Source organism: Ornithorhynchus anatinus, chromosome 5, assembly GCF_004115215.2.
Source record: "Ornithorhynchus anatinus isolate Pmale09 chromosome 5, mOrnAna1.pri.v4, whole genome shotgun sequence".
Taxonomy (NCBI): domain Eukaryota; kingdom Metazoa; phylum Chordata; class Mammalia; order Monotremata; family Ornithorhynchidae; genus Ornithorhynchus; species Ornithorhynchus anatinus.
In genome coordinates this window covers 86,937,025-86,962,433 of record NC_041732.1, presented here as the reverse complement: position 1 = coordinate 86,962,433, position 25,409 = coordinate 86,937,025, and the positions used below count along the sequence as shown (strand labels likewise).

Genomic DNA, 25,409 nt, shown 5'->3' with positions numbered 1-25,409 from the left:
GTACAATATAAGAGAGTTGGTAGAAACATTTCTTGTTCTCACTAAGCCACGGTCTAAATGGGGAAAGAGATATTAATATAAATCAATTAAATTAGAACAATGTACATAAGTACTGTGGGGTTGAGGGATGGGTGTAAATCACAGTGCTAGGGTAAAAGAGAAGGGAACGGGAGAAGAGGAAATGAGTCCTTAATCCATAAGGCCACTTGGAGGAGATGGAATTTTAATACAGCTTTGAAGGTGGGGAGAGGATCCTTCATTCATTCAATTGTATTTCTTTAGTGCTTATTGTGTGCAGAGCATTGTACTAAATGCTTGGGAGAGTACAACCAACAATAAATAGACATTAATAGAAATAAATAAATTACAGATTTTTACATAAGTGCTGTGGAGTTGGGAGCTGGGATAAACAAAGGGAGCAATCCAGAGTGATACAGTAGGGATTGGGAGAAGAGGAAAGGGAGGTTTACTCAGGGTAGGCCTCTTGGAAGAGATGTGTCCTCAGTAAGGTTTTGAAGTGGGGAGAATAATTGTCTGTCAGATTTGAAGAGGGAGGGCTTTCCAGGCCAGAAGCAGGACGTGGGTGACAGGTTGGCTGCAAAATAGATGAGACAGAGACATAGCAAGAAGTTTAGCATTAGAGGTACAAAATGTGCGGTCTGGGTTGTAGTAAGAGAATAGAAAAGTGAGGTAGGAGGCGTAAGGTTATTGAGTGCTTTAAAGCCAAACGTGAGGAGTTTTTGTTTGATACGGAGGTGGAAGGGCAACCACTAGAGTCTCTTCAAGAGTGGAGAATATGTCCTGAGCATTTCTGTAGAAAAATGATCCAGGCAGCAAGTGAAATATGGACTGCATTTGGGAAAGACAAGAGGCTGGGAGGTCAATAAGCGGGCTGGTGCAGTGATCCAGGTGGGAAAAGATAGGATAGGGCAGAGAGGATAGGAGCTGGAGATGTAGATTTGGGAATCATATGCACAGAGATGGTAGTTGAAGCCATGGGAGTGAATGAGTTCTCCAAGAGAGTGTGTGTAGGTGGAGAATAAAAGGGGACCCAGAACTGAACCTTGAGGGACCCCCACACTTAGGGAGTTCCATCCTGAACCTGGGAGTATGGGAGGTTTTGGAGAGATTGCCTGGAGTTCACTACTAAGGATTATGAGTTTCTCCAAGGTTGACACTGAGTCCCCTTAAATTCCCTGGCCCTCAAACCATCATGCTACCAGTTACAGGAATAGCTCTGCCAATGCATGTATCTGACTGATCTAGAACCTCACTGTATTGAAGGGCTCATAGCACAAGTTAAACATCAAAGTAATGCCAGGCCCTTCTGTTTCTTGTATGATCATGCAAGGGAAGAAATACAAGAAAGGGAACTATTCCAAATGATGTCAAAAGTTCTCATTTCTGATTGTGAATTTTTATCTACAATATTGCCTTGATTCAAAGTTCATCAAAGATGTTGGAAAAATTTTATACATCTATATCAATCAATCAATTCATGATATCTATTGAATATTTTATTTGTGCAGAGCACTGTATTAAGTGCTTGGGAGAACACAATTTAATAGAGTCAATAGATGTGTTTCCTACACACAAGGAGCTTACAGTCTACCATCTACCTTAATTATTGTATCAGTCTCCTTGCTGACATCCCTGCTTTCTGTCTCTCCCCACTCCAGGCCACATTTCACACTTCTGCCCCGATTATTTTTCTATAAAAATGTTCAGTCCATGTTTTCTCACTCTTCAAGCCATTGATTGCCCATCCACCGCCACATCAAACATAAACTCCTTTCCATTGACTTTAAATAACTCAATCACCTTGACCCCTCCTACTTCACCTCACTACTCTCCTATTACAACCCAGGCTACACAATTTGCTCCTTTAATGCCAACCTACTCACTGTGCTTTGATCTCATCTATCTCACTGCTGACCTCTTTCCCACATTCTGCTTCTAGCCTGGAATGGCCTCCCACTTCATATCCTACAGCCAATTACGCTCCCCACCCCTACAGACAATTACTCTGGGAATTGTTGGGGAAGCAGCGTAGCTCAGTGGAAAGAACCTGGGCTTCGGAGTCAGGGGTCATGGGTTCGACTCCCGGCTCTGCCACTTGTCAGCTGTGTGACTGTGGGCAAGTCACTTAACTTCTCTGTGCCTCAGTTACCTCATCTGTAAAATGGGGATTAACTGTGAGCCTCATGTGGGACAACCTGATTACCCTGTATCTACCCCAGCACTTAGAACAGTGCTCTGCACATAGTAAGTGCTTAACAAATACCAACATTATTATTATTATTATTACTCTCCCCACCCCTTCAAAGTTATATTCAAAGGCACATCTCCTCCAAGAGGCCTTCTCTTACTAGGCCCCTTTTACCTTTTCTTCTTTCCCTTCTATATTACCCTTACATGCCCCCTTTATTTATCTTCCCTCCCAGCCCCACAGCACCTATATACATAACTGGATTTTTAAAAATTTATATTAATGTCTGTCTCCCTCTCTAGACCATAAACTCACTGTGTGCAGGGAATGTGTCAGCTATATTGTTATATTTTACTCTCCCAAGTGCTTAATACAGTGCTCTGCACACAGTAAGCACTCAATAAATTTGATTGATTCGTTGATTGATAGGTATGTGGGAGCAAGGCATTAAAATACAGTTATGTTTAAGCAGTATCATGACGACTACTTTCATCTCGTAGGTGAAAGACCTACCTCATAATGATTAAGAAAACTCTTGAAAATTGTGCTAAAACACTGAAATAAAGCCCTGCATTTTCTAACTACTGGATTTCTCTCTCTCTCTATTCCACTGCCTCTTTTAGTAGTCGGTTCCTCTTTGCAGAATTGGATTCTAAAGCAGCACAAGAAGAAATGACCTACGTGTTTTTCTTATTTGCAAATCAATCCTGAGAATTCTCTCCTAGTCCACAGCAGAGTTGATAATAGGGGAATACATTGAAAGATTTGTATGGTGGATGCTGAAAGAATATGAAACCCAACACTTTTGGGATATCTTTTCTTTACTCTGAACTCTAAAATAGGACTCAGCCATCACTGTCCAGAGAAAATCTTAATTCAGATCATGAAGTGCCCTGAGGATTTATTTACCATAGTCAAGTGCTAGTCTTCATTTTCCTACCTCCAGAGAAAAGACCTCCCTCACATTGCCAGCTCAAGAAGTATTCCATTTCCTCAAAGTTCAAAGCTGTGATTCACCATGTGCAAATTTTCATTTTTTTGATTCACTTTTCCTCGTCCTACATTTCTAGAAGCAGGACTTTCATTTACATGAGGAAAAATATGCTATGAAAAAAAATGAGAAGGAAAGAAATAGTCAAATGAAGCTATGGCTATTATTCAGAAAAACAGAAAATTTAAATCAAATAGAATTAAACTGAACATTTGTAATTCAGATTCTGAAGGGGATGATTATGACACTAGGAAGTCTGGTACCTAGGAAGTAGACAGATGGTGCATAAAGCTAGTTGAAGGCAGGGATCACGTTTACTCCTTTGTTATTTTCCCAAGCACTCAGATCAGTGTTTTGCACACCATATGCTCTCAGTAAGCTCAAGAAGCAGCATAACCTAGTGGAAAGAGCATGAGTTTGGGAGTCAGATGATCTGGGTTCTAATCCCAGCTCTGCCACTTGCCTTCTGTGTGATCTTGACAAGTCACTTAACTTCTCTGTGCCTCAGTTTTAGCAAATGTAAAATGGATATTGAATACCTGTTCTCTTTCCTACTTAAACTGTGAGCCTCACTTGGGATAGGAACTGTGTTTGATCTGATTTGTTTGTATCTACCCCAGCACTTAGAGCAGCAGTTGACACATATTAAGCACTTCAGCAATCATCAATGGTATTTACTGAGTGCTTTACAGTACACAGAACTCTGTACTAAGTGCTTGAGAGAGTATAATACAAAGGAGTCGCCAGACATGTTCCCTTCCTACAGTAAGGAAAAGTCTTACAGAAATAATCCCCTGCACCTATGATTAACACATATAGAGAAGAAAGAATTCTAGACAGGTCTTGTCAGCCTTAGTCATTAATTCAGTCTCTCAGTGCCTAACATTATATCATAATCATCATCATCATTAATGGTATTTATTGGATACTTACTCTGTGCAAGAATACTGTACTAAGAACTTAGGAGAGTACCATAAAAATACAATTGATTAACTGATAAATGACAAAAATTCCAGGATGTCTTTCATCAGACTGCAAGAAGGGGTATGATAGCAATGAGGCAAAGGATCCAAGTTGAAAGTCTATTTAGTTGCTGATTCAATCCTATTTATTGAGTGCTTACTGTGCATAAAGCACTTTTCTAAGTGCTTGGGAAAGTACAATATAAGAATAAACAGATACATTCCCTGACCACAACAAGTTTACAGTCTAGAATCACAGTCATTATCGAATGGTAGAATCAGTTTGCTCCCGAGGTCCTAGAACTCAGTCACCACAACAGAATTGAACATTACTCCCAGCAACACAACTCCTGTGAGAAGAATGATTAGTCCCAGATACCTCAGCTGGCATCTAAAGGAGGTAAAGATAAAGAGCATTCTTGAGCAATGTAAGGGAGTGAGAGGCTGTTAGCAGAAAACTGCACTAGACAGGTAGGCAGGCAGCAATCAGGAGCAGGATTGCTCTCTCTGAGCAAATGTTTGTGAAGTTAGGGATTCCAAAGAACAAAAAGAGAAAGTCTTTATAAGGGACAAAACCATTGACCTATAGATATATATATATACACACAGAGAGGTGAGCTTGTTTTTCTCTTTTTCTAAGATCACACTAAAAGTAATACTATATATATATATACATAGAGAGAGAGAGAGAAAGAGAGTCAGAGACATACCTCACACCATCTTACTCCTAAAAGAGGGAAGAGAAAAAGACAGATTAGGTTTTCAGAGCCTAATCTGACAGATGCAGAGCCTTATACTCTACTCATTGATGTTATGGTTGCAAAGATACTTCTGATTTTCCCTCACAAATTATGCAGAATTTTTAGTGGATCTTGAAATAGCTGCTTTTATACCTGAAGATAACTTTTAAAGTTTTTCACATACATGCCCACCTACGATATGCAATGCCTTTCAAAGTTTGCTCTAGGCCATTAAATGTGAACTGTCATTCTAAAACTTAGAAAAGAGGAGATCATGCAGATGAGAAAAAAGACATCAATTAAGGAGATAAATTTCTGTATTTCTATTGTCATTCCAGTTGCAAAATTACCGATTTAATTTTTCTTTTAGCTCACAAAGAATTTCCAAGAACCACCAATTCATTAGGCTAGGACTGAATGATGACTTTAGATGTAGTGCCATTCCCCAAAGAGAAATCTTTCTTAAGTAATAGAAGTAGGAGTAATATTAATAATCAAACAATAATAATCTTGGTATTTGTTAAGTGCTTACAGTGGAAACAGCTCAGGCTTGGGAGTCAGAGATCATGGGTCCTAATCTCGGCTCCACCACTTGTAAATTGTGTGACCTTGGGCAAGTCACTGAACTTCCCTGTGCCTTAGTTACCTCATCGGTAAAATGGGTATTAAGTCTGTGAGCTTTATGTTCTGATTACTTTGTACCTATCCCAGTGCTTAGAACAATGCTTGGCATGTAGTAAGCACTTTAACAAATACCATCATTATTACTATTACTATTATACTCTAGGCACTGTACTAAGTGCGTGGCGCAGTGGAATGGAAAGAGCACGGGCTTTGGAGTCAGGGCTCGTGAGTTCGAATCCCAGCTCTGCCACTTGTCAGCTGTGTGACTGTGGGCAAGTCACTTAACTTCTCTGTGCCTCAGTTCCCTCATCTGTAAAATGGGGATGAAGACTGTGAGCCCCACGTGGGACAACCTGATTCCCCTGTGTCTACCCCAGCGCTTAGAACAGTGCTCTGAACATAGTAAGCGCTTAACAAATACCAACATTATTATTATTATTAACTGCTGGGGTAGTTAGAAACTAATCTCCATTATCTAGCTTTTGTATATGGGTTTTTTTTTTCACTTTTAGTCCTTTGGTGAATTCCCCATCTTTCCATTCTCTTTTTTCTTCCTCATTAGGTCCCTGCAGAGGGAAAACATATCTTTCCTCTTCATTAGAGTGTAAGCTCCTCATTGGTAAGGAATCTCTTGCTTCTGTAATACTTCCCAGCACTTGATATAGTCTATTACACTGTAGAGATACTCAATAAATTCCCTAAATACTTTAGGGATGAGTAGATGGAGCAGGCATTTCTCATTAGATAAGTAGGGTTTAGAAGAAAGGAACAGATAAGAGAATGTTCCCATTATTTCCTAAGCATGTTCCTAGTACTATGCTGGTACTCAGCATATAGTCATGATGGGAGCAGATATAGTAGCTTTAATGATTGTAGAAGAAACATTAATTGAAGGAGAAGGAGGAGCAAGAAGAGAAGAGGTATTTAAGATTTACTCTATGTCAAGTATAGGGAAGCAGATTGGCCTGCAAATAGATTTAATGAAATATCTTACCAGCAAATCATCGTTTCTCTTCAGATTCCACCCAGCAATCATCCTTGATTCATAGAAATGAAAGCTTCGAATTTCTCAGCCCCAGACCTTTGGATATCTAACAGTATTTTCCTCTCTGAATGAGACAATACACATAATCTAAACTCAAGGCAAGAAGCAACCATCAAAGCATATTGCTTCCCTCACCATCTGCTTCCCTCATTTCCAATATTCCACACAAAACTAGCAGTCCTTTTGCTTTTGAACCTCCTAGGTAGTGCTAATTGCTAACCCAAATTAAATGTAGGTTATCAGTTCAACCCAATGAGGAATATCTTCTTTTGCCATTGGACTGAATTCCTCTTTAACTATATTTTAGTCTTGAATTCTAATCAGGTAGACCACATTATTTTTGATGAATACTGGGACATTAGGTCCCAATACCAGGATGCATATATTTTCCTTTTGTCTCAATCAATCAATAGCATTTACTGAAAACTTACTCTTTCCAGAGCACCAAACTAAGTGCTTGGGAGAGTATGGTGCTATAGAGTTGGTGCCATGATACCTGCCCACAAGGAGCTAGTCTAGTCTGGGAGATAGAGAGTCAGTGTGGCCAATGGAAAAAGCCTGGGCCTGGGATTCTGATGACCTGGGTTCTAATCCCAGCTCTGCTATTTGTCTGCTGTGCTGTATTTTGATCTGCACACAGTAAGCATTCAACAAATATGATTGAATGAATGAATAAATGAGATGAAATCCTCCTTCCCTCCCTCTGATTTATTAATAATAATAATAATGGTATTTGTTAAGCACTTACTCTGTACAGAACACTGTTCTAAGTGCTGGGGTAGATACAGGATAATCACATTGTTCCACGTGGGTCTCACATTTTTAATCCCCATTTTTGCAGAAGAGGAAATAATAATGTTGGTATTTGTTAAGCGCTTACTAGGTGCCGAGCACTGTTCTAAGCGCTGGGGTAGACACAGGGGAATCAGATTGTCCCACGTGGGGCTCACAGTCTTAATCCCCATTTTACAGATGAGGGAACTGAGGCACCGAGAAGTTAAGTGACTTGCCCAAAGTCACACAGCTGACAAGTGGCCGAGCCGGGATTCGAACCCATGACCTCTGACTCCAAAGCCCGTGCTCTTTCCACTGAGCCACGCTGCTTCCCGGAGCCACGAGGCACAGAGAAGTTAAGTGACTTGCCCAAGGTCACACAACAGACAAGTGGCAGAGCCGGGATTAGAATCCATGATCTCTGACTCCCAAGCCCAGGCTCTTTCCACTAAGCCACACTGCTTCCCTAAATTTAGACTGTAAGTCCCATGTGGGGCAGGAACTGTGTCCAACCTGATTATCCTGTGTCTATCCCAGTGCTTAGAACAGTGCTTGACACATAGTAAGCACTAAATAAATACCTTAAAAATCAATTACAGATAGGGTAAATGGAAGAGTATAAAGGTATGTATATAACTGCTATGGATAGGGTGAATATCAAGTACTTTAAAGGTAAAGATCCAATGAAGAAGGAAAGGCAAATAGGGGAAATGTGAGCTTAGTCAGAGAAAGCTTCTGGAGGAGAAATATTTTTGGAAGGATTTAAAGGAATACCCTCCATCCTCCTTCTCTCACCCTCCCCACCCCGGCACTTCCCCCCTGCTCTCCTACAGTGACCAACAGACTCCTGAGGGGTGAGAGGAAGGAGTGAGGACATGGGGTTAAGATCCTTTTTCATTCAGGATCATTCACTCTCCAAGTCCAGAATGCAGCAGACCTCAATCAATTAATTCATTCAATTATATTTATTGAGTACTTATGTGCAAAACACTGTACTAATCAGTCAGTGGCATTTATTGAGAATTTTATGTACGCAGAACACTGTACCAAGCACTTGGGAAAGTACAAACAGTTGGTAGGCACAATCCTTGACCTCAAGAATCAGCCTGTCTAGTGGGAGAAGCTTATAGTCTCACAGGGGAGTTTATTACAGTCTAGTGGGGAAGTACAGTCTTGATGATAAGGGACAGTTCAAGATGCTACAATGAGCAAGAGGAAAAAGAGGCAGCATAGCCTAATGGCTAGAACACAGGTCTGGGAATCAGAAGGACCTGGTTTCTAATATCGACTCCACCATTTGTCTGTTGTGTGATCTTGGGCAGGTCACCTAACTTCTCGATGCCTCAGTTGCCTCATATATAAATTGGGGATTAAGCCTGTTATCCCCATGTGGTCCATGGACAGTGTCAACCTGATTAGCTTATCTACCCCAGCCCTTAGTATAGTGCCTGGCACATAGTGAGCACTTAACAAATACCTTTAAGAAAAAAAAAAGTCAGGGCGAGGCCAACTGACCACTGTAGATAAGACTGTGTTAATTCTAGAACCTATGAATAGTTTCTAAAATTGCCCCGGATGGCCTTACATAAATTTCTGCTATTATCCTCCTGAATTAATGCATTCTCAGTTTGCCCTGAACTCTTATCAAGGAGTTTATGTAAGCTTCTGAGGAGTAGAAACTTACTTTCTGAGGCAACACATCAAAGGGCAGAATAATTTTACTTGTCACATTCATATATTGGAAATACAATGGAATTTTCCACTGTGTTTTCTTGTGATTCAGTCTTAAATAGCCTTTGATCAATGGATCATCCATCAAGTATAGTTCAGACAGTAATTGCCACCAAATACAACTCATTAAGTTAGCAGTTCCAATTAATCATTTTTTTCTCCATGAGTCTTGAACATTGCTTCAAAGTGACCACCACCACTGCATATTTCATGTAATTATAATTTAGTTTCTGATGGCAATCATTACTTGCTGTGGCCTAGCATTCTTTTCCACCCACCCAGAAAAATAATAAAGCGGGTTTTTCCTATTCTTATGACAAGGATTTGATCTTCTATCTTTGCCTGCTAGCTTACCTGGGAAACTAGCTTGATTAAGCTTGATTTCTCATCCTATCTTCTTCTCTTTCTCTTCTTTTTTCCTTCTCCCCCCTCCTCCCTATATTCCCTTCCTCTCCACTTCCTCTCTCTTCGTCTCCTGCCTAAGCAATTTAGGGATTTGGCCAAGCAGCTGTGCAGCAGTAGAATGAACATGAGTAAAAATTCCATCAATTACATCATTTAGGTTAGGAACTTTTGTGGGGAATGTAACTCATTGCAGGAAGCCCAATCTTAATGGTTTACATTTTAGGAACTTGGACTAAATGAGAATTTATCCTGCTGTGACCACCATGTGGCATTTACAAATGTGTGGGGAAACAATGTACCCATGACTTCTGTCATATTATTAATAATGATGGCATTTTGCTAAACACTTACCAGGCACTGTTCTAAGTGTTGGGACAGATACAAACTAATCAGGTTAGACAGAGTCCCTGTCCCACATGGGTCTCACAATCTTAACCCCCATTTTACAGATGAGGTAACTGAGACATAAAGAGAAGTGAAGTGACTTGCCCAAGGTCACACAACAGGCAAGTGAGAGTTGGGATTAGGTCCCATAATCAATGATCAGTCTCCATTCACAGTAACAATCATTACAATATTCCTTAAGCACTTACTATGTGTCGTGCACTATTTTATGCCCTGGAGTAAATACCAGTTAATCAGGTCAGACCTAGTCCCCGTCTCACATTGGGCTCACACTCGTAGGAGAGAGAACTGGAATTGAGTTTCCATTTGACATGTGAAGAAAGTGAGTTCTAGAGAAGTTAAGTAGCTTGCCCAAGCTCCCCCAGCAGGCATGTGGCAGTGTGGGATTAGACTTGTATCTGTTTATTGTTCTATTGAACTCTCCCAAGTGCTTAGTAAAGTGTTCTGCACACAGTAAGTGCTCAATAAATACAACTGAATGAATTAAACTCCCAAGACCATGATTTTTCCTCGAGGACAGACTGTTTCCTGGCTGATAGCCATTGGATTACCCTGTGGGGTGAACCATGAATATGTGAGATTTTGAAAGGCACAAAATTTAAGTCCCGGTGGAGGAGCTAGTGCTATATCCCATCAAACTTGAGTTTTATCTTCTTGGCTCAGGCACTGCTAATGCTAGTTGGGCATGTAACCATAGGCCCTATTCCTTGAGGGTGGTGTGAAATCCATCTCTCCCCATAACCACGCTTGCTCTGTGGGTAACATATGAACCAACAGGTAAAACCATGATTGTCACATTAGATAACAGAGTCTGTAGTACAGACATAAAAGAGTGCCTACCTAGAAAGTTAGGTAGTAGTAGTAGAAATACTTGTGGAGTACTGACTGGGAACAGTACATTATATTAAGGCCTTGAGAACCACAAAATAGGAATTTGACAATTACAATTAAAATAAAATATATACAAAAGTTCTGAGGATGAGTGTGAAGGGGTACATTAGTGCTGAAGATTCATGTAGCTGGCAATACTACCATCTTTCCGGTTAACCTCCATATTAAGCTTGTCAACAAATCCTGTCTGTTCTTCCTTCCACCTCTCCAGAGGTCCTCATGTTCCCCTTTACACAAACTGCCATGGAGGCCAGTCCAAGCATTTGTAATATTCTTAATCAACTACTGCATTATCCTCCTTGCAGACCCCCCTGTCTCCAGTCTCTCCCTTCTCCAATCCATACTTCATACTGCTGTCCAGATCCTTTTCTAAAACATCATTCTGCACATCTCTTCCCCTTGCCTTAAAATCATCCAGTGATTGTCCATTTCCCTCTACATAAAGAAAAAAACAACCCCAGACTTAAGGCCCTCAATCACCCATCTCCCCCCATCTTCCCCTCCCTACTCTCTCACAATATCCCAACTTGCACAATTTGTCCCACTGTGCCAAACTACTCTTGGCCTTGGTCATCTCTCCTGCTGCTGACCTTTGTTCATGTCCTTCCTCCTGCCTGGAACTCCCTCCCACTTCACATCTGGCCTGAACCTGTATCTCCCCCAGTGCTTAGAACAGTGCTCTGCACATAGTAAGCGCTTAACAAATGTCATCAGCAGCAGCATCAGTGACTTCTCTCCCCATCTTCAAAGACCTCTGAAATCAAATCTCCAAGAGACTTTCCCTGATTAATCTCTTATCCCCCTATCTCTAAATATTCCCTCCCATCCCCAACTGTCACTTGAGAACTTCAGAACTCACACTGCTCAGCAGCACTCATATACATATATTTAAGCTCAGTTGCTTCCTTTTACCTGCCATTGATTTTAGTGTTCATCATCTCCTTCTGATTCTAAACTTCTTGAGGGCAGGGATCATGTCTACTAACTCGATTGAACTTTCTCAAGTGCTTATTTTAGTGCTCTTTATGGAGAAAGTTCTCTATAAATACACTTGATTTATTGATTGAATGGAGGGACTGAACACTATTTCTCATTTTCTCTAAATTTGCGGCAGTGAGAAAATGCCACAGATTTCAGTGATGTCTCTGTCACAGCCCAAAGTGGAAAAATAAAAACTAATACACTGAACAGTTACCATGAGATCACACTACTTACCATATTTATGATTAAATGCTTGCTCAGCCTCATACAGAACCTTGTGCCATGGATTTCTCAACATTAATGGTGTGAAACAGGTGTGCATAATAGATACAGCTTTATGTGATGCATTTATTTATTAGTTATGAGAGAAGGAACTGGACCTTGTACCCTGAATGTTCCCATCATCTGAAAGTCAGCCTATCTCACTGGACTGAAACCCTTTACAGAAATCCTTGCAGTCAAATTCCTAAACTGTTGATGTTATTACTGCTCTCAATAAAAAAAACCAGAGGCAAGAATGCATAGGAAACATTGTTCAAAGTGTGTCAGATGAACTCCTCGTAAATAAAGCAGACATTTCTGATTCACCAGGAGAAATACACAATTCTGAGCTTTCTGGGTGTCCTTTCCAGGGAGATGACCCAAGATGTGGTACTCTAGACTGTGAGCTTGTCCTCAAGACTGAAAGCTTGTTGTGGGCAGGGAACCTCTGTTGTATGGTATTCTCCCAAGTGCTTAGTACAGTACTCGGCACTCAATTAGTAGTCAATAATTACCATAGATATATCATTGATTGATTGATTGATTAATCCGGGTTGATTATTGTAGATTGCAAACTCTTTCTAGATTGTAAGGTTGTAATGGGCATGGATCCTATCTGTTCATTCTATTATTCTTTCCCAAAGGTTTAGTCTATTCATTCATTCATTCAATTATATTTATTGAGCACTTACTGTGTATAAAGCACTGAAATAAGCACTTGGAAAGTACAGTACAGCAATAAAGAGAGACAATCCCAGCCCACAAAGGGCTTACAGTCTAGTTCAGTGTTCTGCATACAGTAAACAGTCAATAAATACCACTGATTGATTTACTGATTTATATATGGAGGATGCTGTTCAAACTGGAGTCTGCACACCCTCAGAGAGAAAGGTTCAGGGTTTTCTTTTTTTTATTTTCAATACGTCTGCATTCCATAGTGAATTTCATATCCTATAAATCAAAATAAAGTATAAAATTATCCCCCCCTTCCTCCCACAGCTTATTCTGTTTCCCCCTCTCTCAACTCAGGCTTACTTTATACTGCCACGTATACTGCATTCTGTCAAATATACCACCTAAATTAGCAAATTGAAGCTTCAAAATGAGCTATATACTTACATTTATTCTGGAGAAGGCTGAGGCAATGTACCTATCCACACTTGGAGAATCCTTCAAATATCTAAGTCTCCACTGATGACGACCCAGAGCTGAAGACCATCACTGAATTGTGTGCTACCTAGAAAGAGTGCCACACAAAGATTAATCAATTGATTGGATGATAGTATTTACTAAGCATTTAATGTGTACAGAGCACAGTGCTTGGTTGAGTGCAGTACAATGGAGAAGAGTAGGTAGACATGTTCACTGCCCAAAAGGAGTTCATAGTCTCAAGGTGGAGATAGAACTTAAAAAAAGAAATATATGGCTCTCTGCAAAAATGCTGAGGGGCCAAGTATGAGGTAAATATCAAGTGCTTAAAGGGTACAGATGCAAGCACATAGGTGACATAGAAGGAAAAAGGAACAGGGGAAATAAGGCCTGAGTTGGGGAAGGCCTTCTGGAGACATGAATTTGGGGTGAACAGTGGCCTGGCATATATGAAGGGAGAGAGAGTTCCAGGCCAATGGGAGGACATGGACACATACAGTGAGTGGGTTGGTTTTAGAGGAGTGAAATGTGAAGGCTGGGTTACAGTAGGAAATCAGTGAGGTAAAGTAGGTGTAGGAGTGTTGACTGAATGCTTTAAAGCCGATGGTAAGGAGATTCTGTTTGATGTGAAAGTGGATGGACAATCTCTGGAGATTCCTGAGGAGTGAGGAGACTTGGATTGAATTATTTTTAGAAAATGACCTGGGTATCAGAGTGAAGTAAGGGTGGAGTGTGGAGAGACAGACTACAGGGAAGTCAGTGAGGCGGCTGATGCAGTAATTGAGGCAATATATAATAAGTTTGCTGTGGGCAGAGAATGTGTCTATTAATTCCGTTATATTGGACTCTCCCAAATGCTTAATACAGTGCTCTGCACATAGTAAGCACTTAATAAATATGATTGAGTGATTGAATCAGCATAGTAGCAGTTGAGATGAAGTGGAAAGGACAAATTTTAATGATGTTGTGAAGGTAGAACTGACAGGATTTGGTGACAGAATGACTATGTGGGTTGAATGAGAGAGGTGAGTTGAGGATAATGCTAAGGTTATAGGCTTGGGAGATAAGGAAGATAGTTGTGCAATCTACAGTGATGGAGAAGATAGGAACACAGGGTATGGATAGGAAGATGAGGAGTTCTCATTTGGAAATATTAAGTTTAAGGTGTCGGTGGGACATCCAAGTAGTGATGTTTTTAAGGGAGGTGGAAATGTTAAAGTGCAATTTGGGAATCAGCATAGAGATGATAAATGAAGTCTTGAGAGTGAGCAAGTTCTCCAAGGGAGTGGCTGTAGATGGAGCATAGAACTGAACTGAACCCTGAGGGACTCCCACACAAATGTGAGAAAAGCAGAGGAGGTAGAACACTGAATCAAGAATGTTAGTCTTGTGGGACACTATAATATAGTAGACACCACCATGACATCACAATGCAGAGCTTACTGAAGTTCTGTAATAATAATAATAATGTTGCTATTTGTTAAGTGCTTACTATGTCCAGAGCACTGTTCTAAGCGCTGGGGTAGACACAGGAGAATCAGGTTGTCCCACGTGGGGCTCACAGTCTTAATCCCCATTTTACAGATGAGGTAACTGAGGCACAGAGAAGTTAAGTGACTTGCCCACAGTCACACAGCTGATAAGTGGCAGAGCTGGGATAAAGCAACTATATTGTCTATGCTTGGAACTGAGACATCTAAACCATCCAGAGACGTGATATCTAATTCCTAAAACAGATCCCTCCAAGACCCTTATGTGCAGTGCCTAACATCAAGCATGGTGTAGTGGATAGAACAAAAGCCTGGGAATCAGAAAGACCTGGGTTCTAATCCTACCTCCACCACTTGTCTGCTGAGTGACCTTGGGTAAATCACTTCACTTCTCTGTGCCTCAGTTAGCCCATCTGTAAAATGGGGATTGAGACTCCCTCTAGACTGTAAGCTCTTCGTGGGCAGGGAATGTTTGCTTATTGTTCTATTGTCCTCCCCAAAGCGCATAGTACAGGGCTCTGCACACAGTAAGTGTTCAAAAAATATGATTAATTGAATGACTCCAGTGAAAACACATGATCACAAACTATAGATCTCAGAACATCACCCTACAGCTTCAAAGCAATGGTCATAACATCATACCTTCCTTTAATGGCACATATTACAAGAATGGTTATGTACACTCAAACCAGAGCTGAGGAGGGAGCTAAAGTGGATTAATGGACAAAAAGAAATGCTTTCAAAACAATGAAGGAAAAATGATTTTGCATAGCAGTAGCAGCTTGGAGACAGCCACTCCACTTCTGGTTGTGGAATGACCATCTAATAGCCTTGGAAAGATTATGCCAGCGGATAGCATCTTTCTTGCTGTTAAACCTGTTATCACAATGCACAAATACAGCCTGCATTTTAGGTACAAAATTCAACAGAAGGAAGGGATAATTGTTATATGAACCCAATTTGGAAGGAATTGTCTGTTACATATTGGTCTTATCAGCCCCAAACACACTGATAAAAAATCTCACCTTCAGTAGCGTCATCTTCAATCCCAAAGGATAGCTAGATATCTATCAATTTCTTGAAAGATAGATGTTCACACATACAGTTGTAAGTATATTTAAAATGAGATGTTTTTCTGCTCCCAGGTTTGGGCATAAAGAATAGTCTTATTATTATATTTTCATTACAATTTCCTTCATTTTCAGGCAGAAGGAAGACTTTCTCAATCCAGATAATTATTTGTCTGTAGGCAAAGTGGATTACTATAGTGGTACTAAAAGGATAACATAGTTTTAGTGAGTCAGTCGTATTTTTGAGCCCTCACTGTAGGCAGAGCACTGTACTAACTGCTTGGGAGAGTACACTGCATCAGAGTTGGCAGATATGTTCCCTGCCCACAATGGCCTTACAGTATACAGTGGCAAACAGACATTAATATAACTAAAGTGACATACTCCCTCCCTGCATTCCCTACACAACTCTATCAACTAACCAGAGCTTTGTGGCTGCACTCAAGAAGGGAGAAATCACGGTGCATTAAGTGGTGGTTTTATCATTCTTAATATTAAAAGTTACTTTGAACACTGCCCACATTTGATAAATGATACTATTGTCTGAAGTGTCCGAAGCTCCACGATCCTATTTGAAGTCAAAACTTAAATGAAATAGAAATAGATAGAAGTCCATGGTGCTTTTCCCTCTGCTGACATTTTCCCAGCCCGGTGGTTTGCGTTTCTGCTGTGCCCCGCCAACATTTTCTCAAGCCCCTTCTGAGTGTTTTCTTCCTAACACTACCAATAACAGAGGGACCAGCAATGCCTCATCCTGGTCCTTCATTTTTGTTTATGGTATTTGTTGAGCATTTACTATGTTTCAGGTGTTAGGGTCGATTCCCGGTTGGACACAGTCCCTGTCCCCCATGGAGCTCACGAACGATCTTAGTCCCCATTTTACAGATGATGTAATCGAGGTACAAAGGAGTCAATTAACAAGCCCAAGGTCACACAGCAGACGAGTGGCAGAGATAGGATTAGAACCCAGGTCCTTCTGACTCACAGGTCTGTGCTCTAACCAATAGACCATGGTGCTTCTCTTCTGATCCAAATCCATGCAATTTTCCCATTCTCATCCAGGGAAAGCCCCCTTCTTTTTGGTCCAGTGAAAAGGGCAGAACTCTGAAACCAGAGATATAGTTCTGGTTCTGCAGGGAGGAAGATCCTGCTGGACCTGCGAAGGCAGTGCTGAAGCTTTCTGAATAAGGCATCAGTTAATCAATCAACGTATTTTTTGAGTGCTTACTGTGTGCAGAACACTGTACCAATCTCCCCTAATGCTTAGCACAGGGCAAGGAACATAATAAATATTTAAATAATTGATCAGTCAAGCTTATTCATTGAGCATTTGTGTGCAGAGCACTGTCTTAAGCACTTGGGGAAGTACAGTACAAAAATAAACAATCATATTCCCTTCCCACAATGAGTTTACAGTCCAGAGGGAAGAAAGTATTTGTTAAGCACTTGTAATGTGCTAAGCACTGGGGTAGATACAAGGTAATTGAGTTGGACACAGTCTCTTTTCCATATAAGATTTAGTCTCAACCCCCATTTTACAGATGAGGTAACTGAGGTGCCGAGAAGTGAAGTGACTCACCTAAGTTCACACAGCACATAAGTGGTGGATATAGGATTAGAACCCAGGTCCTTCTGACTCCCAGGCTCATGCTTTATCTTTTAGGCCACACCGCTTCTCTACCACTATCATTGCTATTATTATTATTATTATTATTATATAGGGAAATCAACAATGGACCGACATAATACAAAGTAAATGAAGCTGAACTGGCTCTAGGTATTTCTTGAATATTTTTACACTTCTTTACCTAGAGTTAATTGGATGTACAAAACTACTGGTAGAGCACCTATAAAGGTAGCTGAATTTTCACCGTGTATCTAGGGTAGAAAGCAACCAAAAAGCAGCATTGTCAGTTACAGCAGCTTTAATCAAGCATAGCTGTTTATCCTAATGAATATGCATGGGACACTGATGAACGGGCATGATTGATATCTAGATTCACAAAGTGAAGAAGCTAATCTATATGCAGATTTTGCAGCTAATAGAAAACTACTGATTCCCCCCACCCCCCCACCTTTTGGGCAAAGATTCTGAACTGTTGACTGTCACTCCTGAGGCTATGTCAGTAATAGCTCCACAGAGAGCCTGCAGCCGGGAGGCTATTTTCCTGGAACTTACTCTTGGGAGTATGAAGGGCAAACCCTCCTTCCCCCAAGTTTCTTCCTTCCGGTCCAAGAAGAAAGGTTCCTCTTCCCTCTGGGCCTAGAAACCTCCATTAGGAAGGGGAGACTGACAGTACTCTAGTTTGCATTGAAATTGTAGGATCTGTGAAAGGGACAATCATGGTCACTGCACATTATGTCCCTTAAGCAATTTATGAAAAAGGCGTGACAGAAAAGTAAAATTTGCACCTTGACTCTTGAGGGTGGCTAATTTCATTTAAAAAAATTCCTAATGATAATAGAGAGAGATATGGAAAACCCACCATTAGTCTGGCAAAAGATATTCACCTGGGAGGAAAGAATAGGATGAGAAACTTGGAGGTTCCAACCCCAGCTAATTGGAGTCAATGAGAATCAATTGAACTTTCATATCGGAATAGCTCTTAAGGTCATTTGGACAGGCCCCCTTAGAATTTCAATAATTTCTATGCCTCAGGCATTGGTAGGACATTTTTCACCGAGTTGAGCTGCATGAAATTTGTATTTTTCCAGGGCTCTCTACCTTTGGAGTTGAGGTCGCAAATGCAAGATTTTAAAAAATGTGTACTTATGATGCATTTACTGTCCATACAAAATCTCTTCTTGCACAGAGACAAGGCAAATGAGCACAGTTTCAGTTCCTCAAAAAAAAAAAAAAAAAGAGATTTTCCATTAATATGGAACAGTGGTCTCTAGAAATAAAATATATTTCCAGTTCTCCCGAAATTCATACTCAAAACCAATATTCTGAGGTCTCCCACATCAATATAAAACAGTGGGAGAAAATGCATCCTGAGTCTTCTATTTTTCCTTGGAACACAAGTTCACAATCAACGTGCCATGCTTTCAAACTCAACCAGGCCTGGCAGGAGAACTGCTGAGAAAGAAGCATAAGTTAAACTACAAATCCCATAGTGCAAAAGGAATGGGTTCCACCTACACGTCCCAAAAGCTACTGGAGCATTCTGCAAGGAGTTTTGCTTCTTTTCCAATAGGAGCAGAACCCTATCTCTGGGGGGCTTGGAGTTTTTTGCAGAAAATCATGGAAAGGAAGCCTTAAGCTCATATGGCTGTGCTGTTTTTGCTTCTGATCCACTTCTGGTTGAGACCACAACAGAAGGAGCACTATGTGCTAACCTATTTCTCTCTGTTTTAGCTATTGCTATGGTAAAAAGAAAGGTAAGATGAGCTGATTTGCTGTCTTGTCACCAAAACACCTATTTTCCACTCACTTTGTTCAAGCAAAGCTTTAGGAGGGACATGTAACTAAGCAAATGGTGAGTGGCTTCAGGTAATAAGACCATTAAGCTTTGCATTTATTACTTTAAATTTCACTGGCTTTAATATAATTCTGTAAACTTCAATCTTGTATTTTTGATTGCTACATTGCTAATAATAATATGAATACTAAGAAGTTTTAGTAAGTACATACTATGTGTCAAGGACTGTACTAAGTGCTGGGATAAATACAACATAGTTAGGTCAGACATAGTCCCTATCCCACTTAGGACTGACAGTCTAAGAACAGGGGAGAGCAGATATTGAATCCTCATTTCAGATAAGGAAACTGAAGTACAAAGCTGTTAAGTGACTTGACCAACATCACGGAGCAGAGAAGGGGAAGAGTCATGATTAGAACCCAGATCTTATGATTCCCAGATCCGTGACCTGTCACTTGGATAGTTCTGAAAAGAGCATGCCTCATTTGAGTCCTGGTTTGAGGTTAAACAGCAAAGCGGCCCCAATCTCAATCTCCTGAAATCCCAATTTTCCCAATGCTCCCAATTCTCTTTCTTTTTAAATGTGATAGAAAATATGAGGAATGAAATATGCTTAAAATTTTCTCAGAATAAAGTATGACAAATGAAACTTGCAGAAAGAAATTTTGGAGAAGTGGAAAAATCAAAGATATTCATTGATTACCCCAGAATGCCTATCCCTGGACTAGTCCTTGAGACAATTATGTGGTGAAATCAGGACAGACATTATCACAACTCAAACAGTTAAGTCTTGACTGAAATTCTCAGGTAACCGAAACACGTGGGGTTGTTTTGCTTTAATTTTCCAGGTAATCATAATCAAGTCAATTCTCATCCTATTTTATCTGTGAGAGTACAGAATGCAATAATCAGAGTACTTATCTAGTCTGTATTATTCACTAATGTTGACTAATTGAAACGGATTTTCCAACCCTCAAATGTAAAAGGAAGTTTTCTTCACTGATTTTCCAATTGGCAGTTACCTTATGTGAACTGCGTAGACAATTTAAATCCTTATTAGTAAGGCTGCAGGTTAAAAGGGGTGTATGGCTCCTTGTTTCCAAATCAAAACAGAATTATAAGGCAAAGAGACAGATGGACCACTGGGTATTTTGTGGTGCACTGTTACCCTTTACTGAACAAGTTGACCTTTTCCAATCTCCCTCACCACCTGCTTTAGGAACTGTCCATTTTTCAAGTGAATCACAGTCCTGTTCACAGCACTTGGCCTTTTGTCACAGCCCAGGGCTGTAGAGTTGAGCAGTCTGGGGTGGGAAACAAGGCCTAGATGACCTACAGAGGATGAGCGCTTTCCTGGTCCGAGTCCCATCATACAGGGTCTGGTTCATTTGCACCTTGAATCTATCAATCAATCAATTAATGGTATTTATTGAGCACTTACTTTGGCACTATACCAAGAACTTGGGAGAATGAAATACAGTAGAATAGGTAGACACGATCCCTGCTCACAAGGAGAAGCAGCACGGCATAGTGGATAGAACACAGGCCTGGGAGACAGAAGGTCATGGGTTCAAATCCCGACTCTGCAGCTTGTCTGCTGTGTGATCTTGGGCAAGTCACTTCACCTCTCTGGACCTCAGTTACCTCATCTGTAAAATGTGGTTGGAGACGGTGAGCCCTACCTGAGACAGGGACTGTGTCCAACTTGATTTGCTTGTATCTACTCCAGTTCTTAGTACAGTGGCTTGTATATAGTAAGCGCTTAACAAATACCATAATCATTATTATTAAGAAGCTTACAGACTAGAAGAAGGTCTACAGAGGTAAAAGAAATCCAAGACTTTCACAATGCTTGGGACTCCTGAAAGCAATGTTTCATTCATTCATTCATTCATTCATTCATTCATTCGTACTTATTGAGTGCTTACTATGTGCAGAGCACTGCACTAAATGCTTGGAATGTACAGTTCGGCAACAGATAGAGACAATCCCTGCCCATTGATGGGTTTACAGTCTAGTCGGGGGAGACAGACGGACAAAAACAAGACAACTTAATAACAATAAATAGAATCAAGCAGATGTACATTTCATTAAAAAAATAAATAAGGTAATAAAAATATATACAAAGGAGCATGTGTCTTGGAGAGGCAAGCCATGCTACCATACTCAGAGTCACCTCAGTGAGCAGAACTCCTCAATCTTGGGCAAGTAAGAAAGAGAAGTACCACTGTCCCAAAGCTGTGGTGACTTTCTCCTCTTCTCCCAAATCCAGAGTTTGAGAGAAATAAGCCCATGAGGAGGAGAGAAAAATGAAATCCCCAATCCTGAGGTGACCCCCAAGGGAGTGGGAATCCTGTCAAACATCCCACCTGTAGTCTATCTCTCAATCTTGCCTAAGAGACACCCAGCCTAACTCCTTCCACCCACAACCTAGATGGGATTCACCTATTTAACTGTTTCTGAAGTTCTTTCAAGAGGATTTTGCTTTCCTTCCAGCTCTACAGGTCTCTGGAGTTCTTTTGTTCTCTTCTTTTAAAAATTTACAACTCTTTATCTTAGCAGTGTTGGAAATATTTTATATTTGTTTCCCCGATTAGAATGTAAGCTGTCTGTGGGCAGGGAATGTGACACTGTTATTCTGTACTTTCCAAGCCCGTAGTACAACTATTACTTCTACTGCTATTAGAAGAAGAAGCAGAGTGGCTTAGTGGAAAGGACCTGGGCTTGGGAATCAAAGGTCATGGGTTCTAATCCCAGATCCGACACTTGTCTGCTGTGTGACCTTGAACACATCACTTCACTTCTCTGTGCCTCAGTTACCTCATCTGTAAAAATGGGGATTAAAAAATGTGAGCCCCATGTGGGAAATCTGATTACCCTGTATCTACCCCAGCGCTTAGAACAGTGCTCAGCACATAGTAAGCGCTTAACAAATACCAACATTATTATTATTATTCCTAATAGACCTTCTTGTCATAGACCTGTATTTCTCCAAATATCTAAATACCAATGAACCACTTACCACTTATATGGGCTTGGGAATCAGAGGACATGGGTTCTAATTCCAGTTCTACCACTTGTTGGTTGTGTGACTTTGGGCAAGCCATTTCACTTTTCTGTGCCTCAATTACTTTATAAAATGGGAATTATGACTGTGAACCCTATGTGGGACAGCTTGATTATCTTGAATCCACCCCAGTGCTTAGAACAGTGCTTGGCACATAGTAAGCACTTAACAAATACCACAATTATTATTATTATTACAACTAAAGACTGAATCTTGTTATTAACACCTGCACTTGAATTTGCTGCTAACAAGCATGTGCTTTTCTTGAGTCCCCAATATCAATACTGTGAAGATACTGCTTATCCATAAATTAATTTTCCTCAGATTCCAGGATTTACCCTACTTATTCTATGCCGATGCTGATTTTCTTTTTGATGTTTTAATCATTTCCCATCTTCCTTTCAACAATTACTATGTCATAAAAATCTTCCAACCTCAGGGGTCCAGAAAGCTGGGAATTGATTATGTCACTTGAAAAATAGAAACTTTCCATCTCCTGATTGAATATCAATCAAATTGGCCCTTTACATTTGATCCTTCATATGATTTTTCCTTTATTTTCTCCTCCTTTCCATGTTCTCTGAAACCCCTATGTTCTGTGCTCATTAGGGTTCACCTCCTGATCTCAAATTTTCTGAAATAAATTCCCTGTTGCTCAGCTACTGACTCATTCATTTCTCTTTAAAACCATCTTCACAAATTTTTATTGTTTTCCATGCTCTCTGTTATTTTTAGAAATAATTACATCTTGATAAAAGTTGCTACTGTGTGCTTCGGGAGGGATTTGGGGGTATTAATGCTTTGAAGTGGCCAAAATGAAAATCTATGAGCTGTAACTACTGAGCAGTCACAAAAATCATCACTACCAGTAGGTGCCTTGATGCCTTCCTGAGTACAGTAAAATCCTATTAATTGGGCTGGTTCCCAATTAATTAATTAATTAATTAATTAGACATATTCCCTATCTCCCTTTTCTTCCCCGACCTCATCACACCTAACAAAGTAAGGAAGAGTCTTTTTGGTTCTACTCCATGATAAATAAAGTGGCAATTAAGATGCAAGCCTTCTGCAATGTGGTAGAGTGGGAGGCTGCAGTAAGGATTATTTGCGGAGAGTAATAGTAAGTGTTTATTATGTGCCAAGGATTGTTCTAAGCACTGGGGTAGATACAAAGTAAACAAGTTGTCCCACGTGGTGCTCACAGTCTTAATCTCCATTTTACAGATGAGGTAACTGAGGCACAGAGAAGTGAAGTGACTTGCCTAAAGTCACACCACTAATAAGCGGTGGAGCCGGGATTAGAACCCACAACCTCTGACTCCCAAGCCCGTACTTTTTCCACTAAGACACACTGCTTCTCTTATTATGGTATTTGTTAAGCACTTACTATGTGCCAGGCACTGTACTAAGCCCTGGGGTGGAAACAAGCTAATAGGGCTGGACACAGTCCCTGCAACACAGGGGTCACAGACTTAATCCCCATTTTACAGATGAGGTAAGTGAGACATGGAGAAGTGAAGTGACTTGCCCAATGTCACACAGCGGACAAGTGGAGGACACGGGATTAGAACCCCTTCTGACTTCCAGGCCCTGGCTCCATCCACAGGCCCTGGCTCCATCCACTACATCATGTTGTTCATTGTAGTAGTAATAGCAATATGAATACTTGGATCTGTACTCTTTGAGCACTTTCTGTTCACTCCACCTCAGCCCTACAGCATCTGTGTACATATCCATGATATACATGTATAAAATAATATACACATCCATACATGTGTATGTGTGTGTGTTTCTGTCCCTATAGATTGTAAGCTCATTATGGCTGGCGAACACGCTTACAAATTTGGTATTATCTAAGTCTCTCAAGCACTTAGTATAAGTCCCCTGCATAGAATGAACACTTAATAAATACCCTTGATTGGTAGGATTGGTATTTACTAAGAGCTTATGCATATAGTTGTAACCATCCTGTGTGCTTTGCATAGATGTTGTTAATTTAGACATTCAGTTATTTACTTTGATTTATCTTTTTGTAAATATTTTTAGGTCTTTCTTCCCCAGTGAAGTTTAAGCTTCTTATAGAGGAGCAAGCCCCCTCTCAGGGTTACACCTGGAGAGTTCCCAGTACTCTACCAGTCTCAACTACAGGAGGGAGAGTCAGGCAGAGGCCTACCCATTCCATTCCTAGCTTGGGCAGTGGCTAGTGAGTGGAAAGCAATCTGCTACAAGTCAAAACTCACCTGTGCTGGGCAGCAGCAGCATGGAAGAGAATCAGAGGTGAAGACTCAAGTTTACTCCATGGAATACTTCCATATTTGGAATGCTTCCAATACTAATACTTCCATATTTTTACCAAGAAAACTCTATGGATACACTACCAAAGTGATGGCAGGTGGAGGTGGAGCATTCTGAGAGAGATGTGTTTACGGCATCACAATGGGTCAAAGACGACTTGATGGCATAAGACAAGACAAGAGGGGCAACATGCTACTTCTCTCTTTTATGCTTACTTAAACAGTTAGCGTGATACACTGCACCCCGAGGAGCTCAATACACTTGAACTCATACTCACGCATGTAATCTGCAATGCTCATTAACAGAATTGTATTGAAATGCATTTAAAATCCTTCTGTAATCAAAGTTGAATCTCCCCTCCCTTTGGCCTAAATAAGTGAGGTGTTACTATAATCATTTCAAAATATTGGCACCCTGAAGTCACGATTGTCTCCTTTGCAGCCAGACTGACCAACCCAAGACTCACCCAAGCCTGCTTCACATTGGATGTCATCCCATCACCACTTCACAAGGTCCCCAGTTGTCTGGACTGACAGACCTCTTTGATGCAACAGAACATAGCAGTGTAAGAATTTCATCTGAAATTTCCACTCCTCTTTTACAATACACAGGTGAAATTACCCTTCATCATCGAAAGAGGCCACTGACAGTGAGGGTCAACTATGGGTGGGAGTGTCACGGAGATCCACCATCCCTCCCACACAAAGACCAGGGTTCTAATCCTGATGATGATTATGATGGTGGCATTTGTTAAGCACTTACTGTGTGCCAAGCACTGTTCTAAGAACTGGGGTAGATACAAGGTAACGAGATTGCCCCACAGTCTTAATCCCCTTTTTACAGATGAGGTAACTGAGGCACAGGGAAGCTAAGTGATTTGCCCAAAGTCACACAGCT

At 40.6% G+C, this 25,409-nt stretch overlaps 1 long non-coding RNA gene and 1 other non-coding gene across 2 annotated transcripts; one reads left to right on the top strand and one right to left on the bottom strand.

Annotated features, from left to right (window-relative positions):
- Positions 1–4,872: 4,872 nt before the first annotated feature.
- Positions 4,873–25,136, bottom strand: LOC114812229. The gene is made up of 4 exons (XR_003759877.2): positions 24,979–25,136; positions 13,139–13,256; positions 6,521–6,635; positions 4,873–4,889 (listed from the first exon to the last, which is right to left on the bottom strand). It is a non-coding gene; the product is annotated as an uncharacterized LOC114812229 (long non-coding RNA).
- Positions 24,310–24,447, top strand: LOC114812304. Its single transcript, XR_003759960.1, has one exon. It is a non-coding gene; the product is annotated as a small nucleolar RNA SNORA7 (small nucleolar RNA).
- Positions 25,137–25,409: the final 273 nt, after the last annotated feature.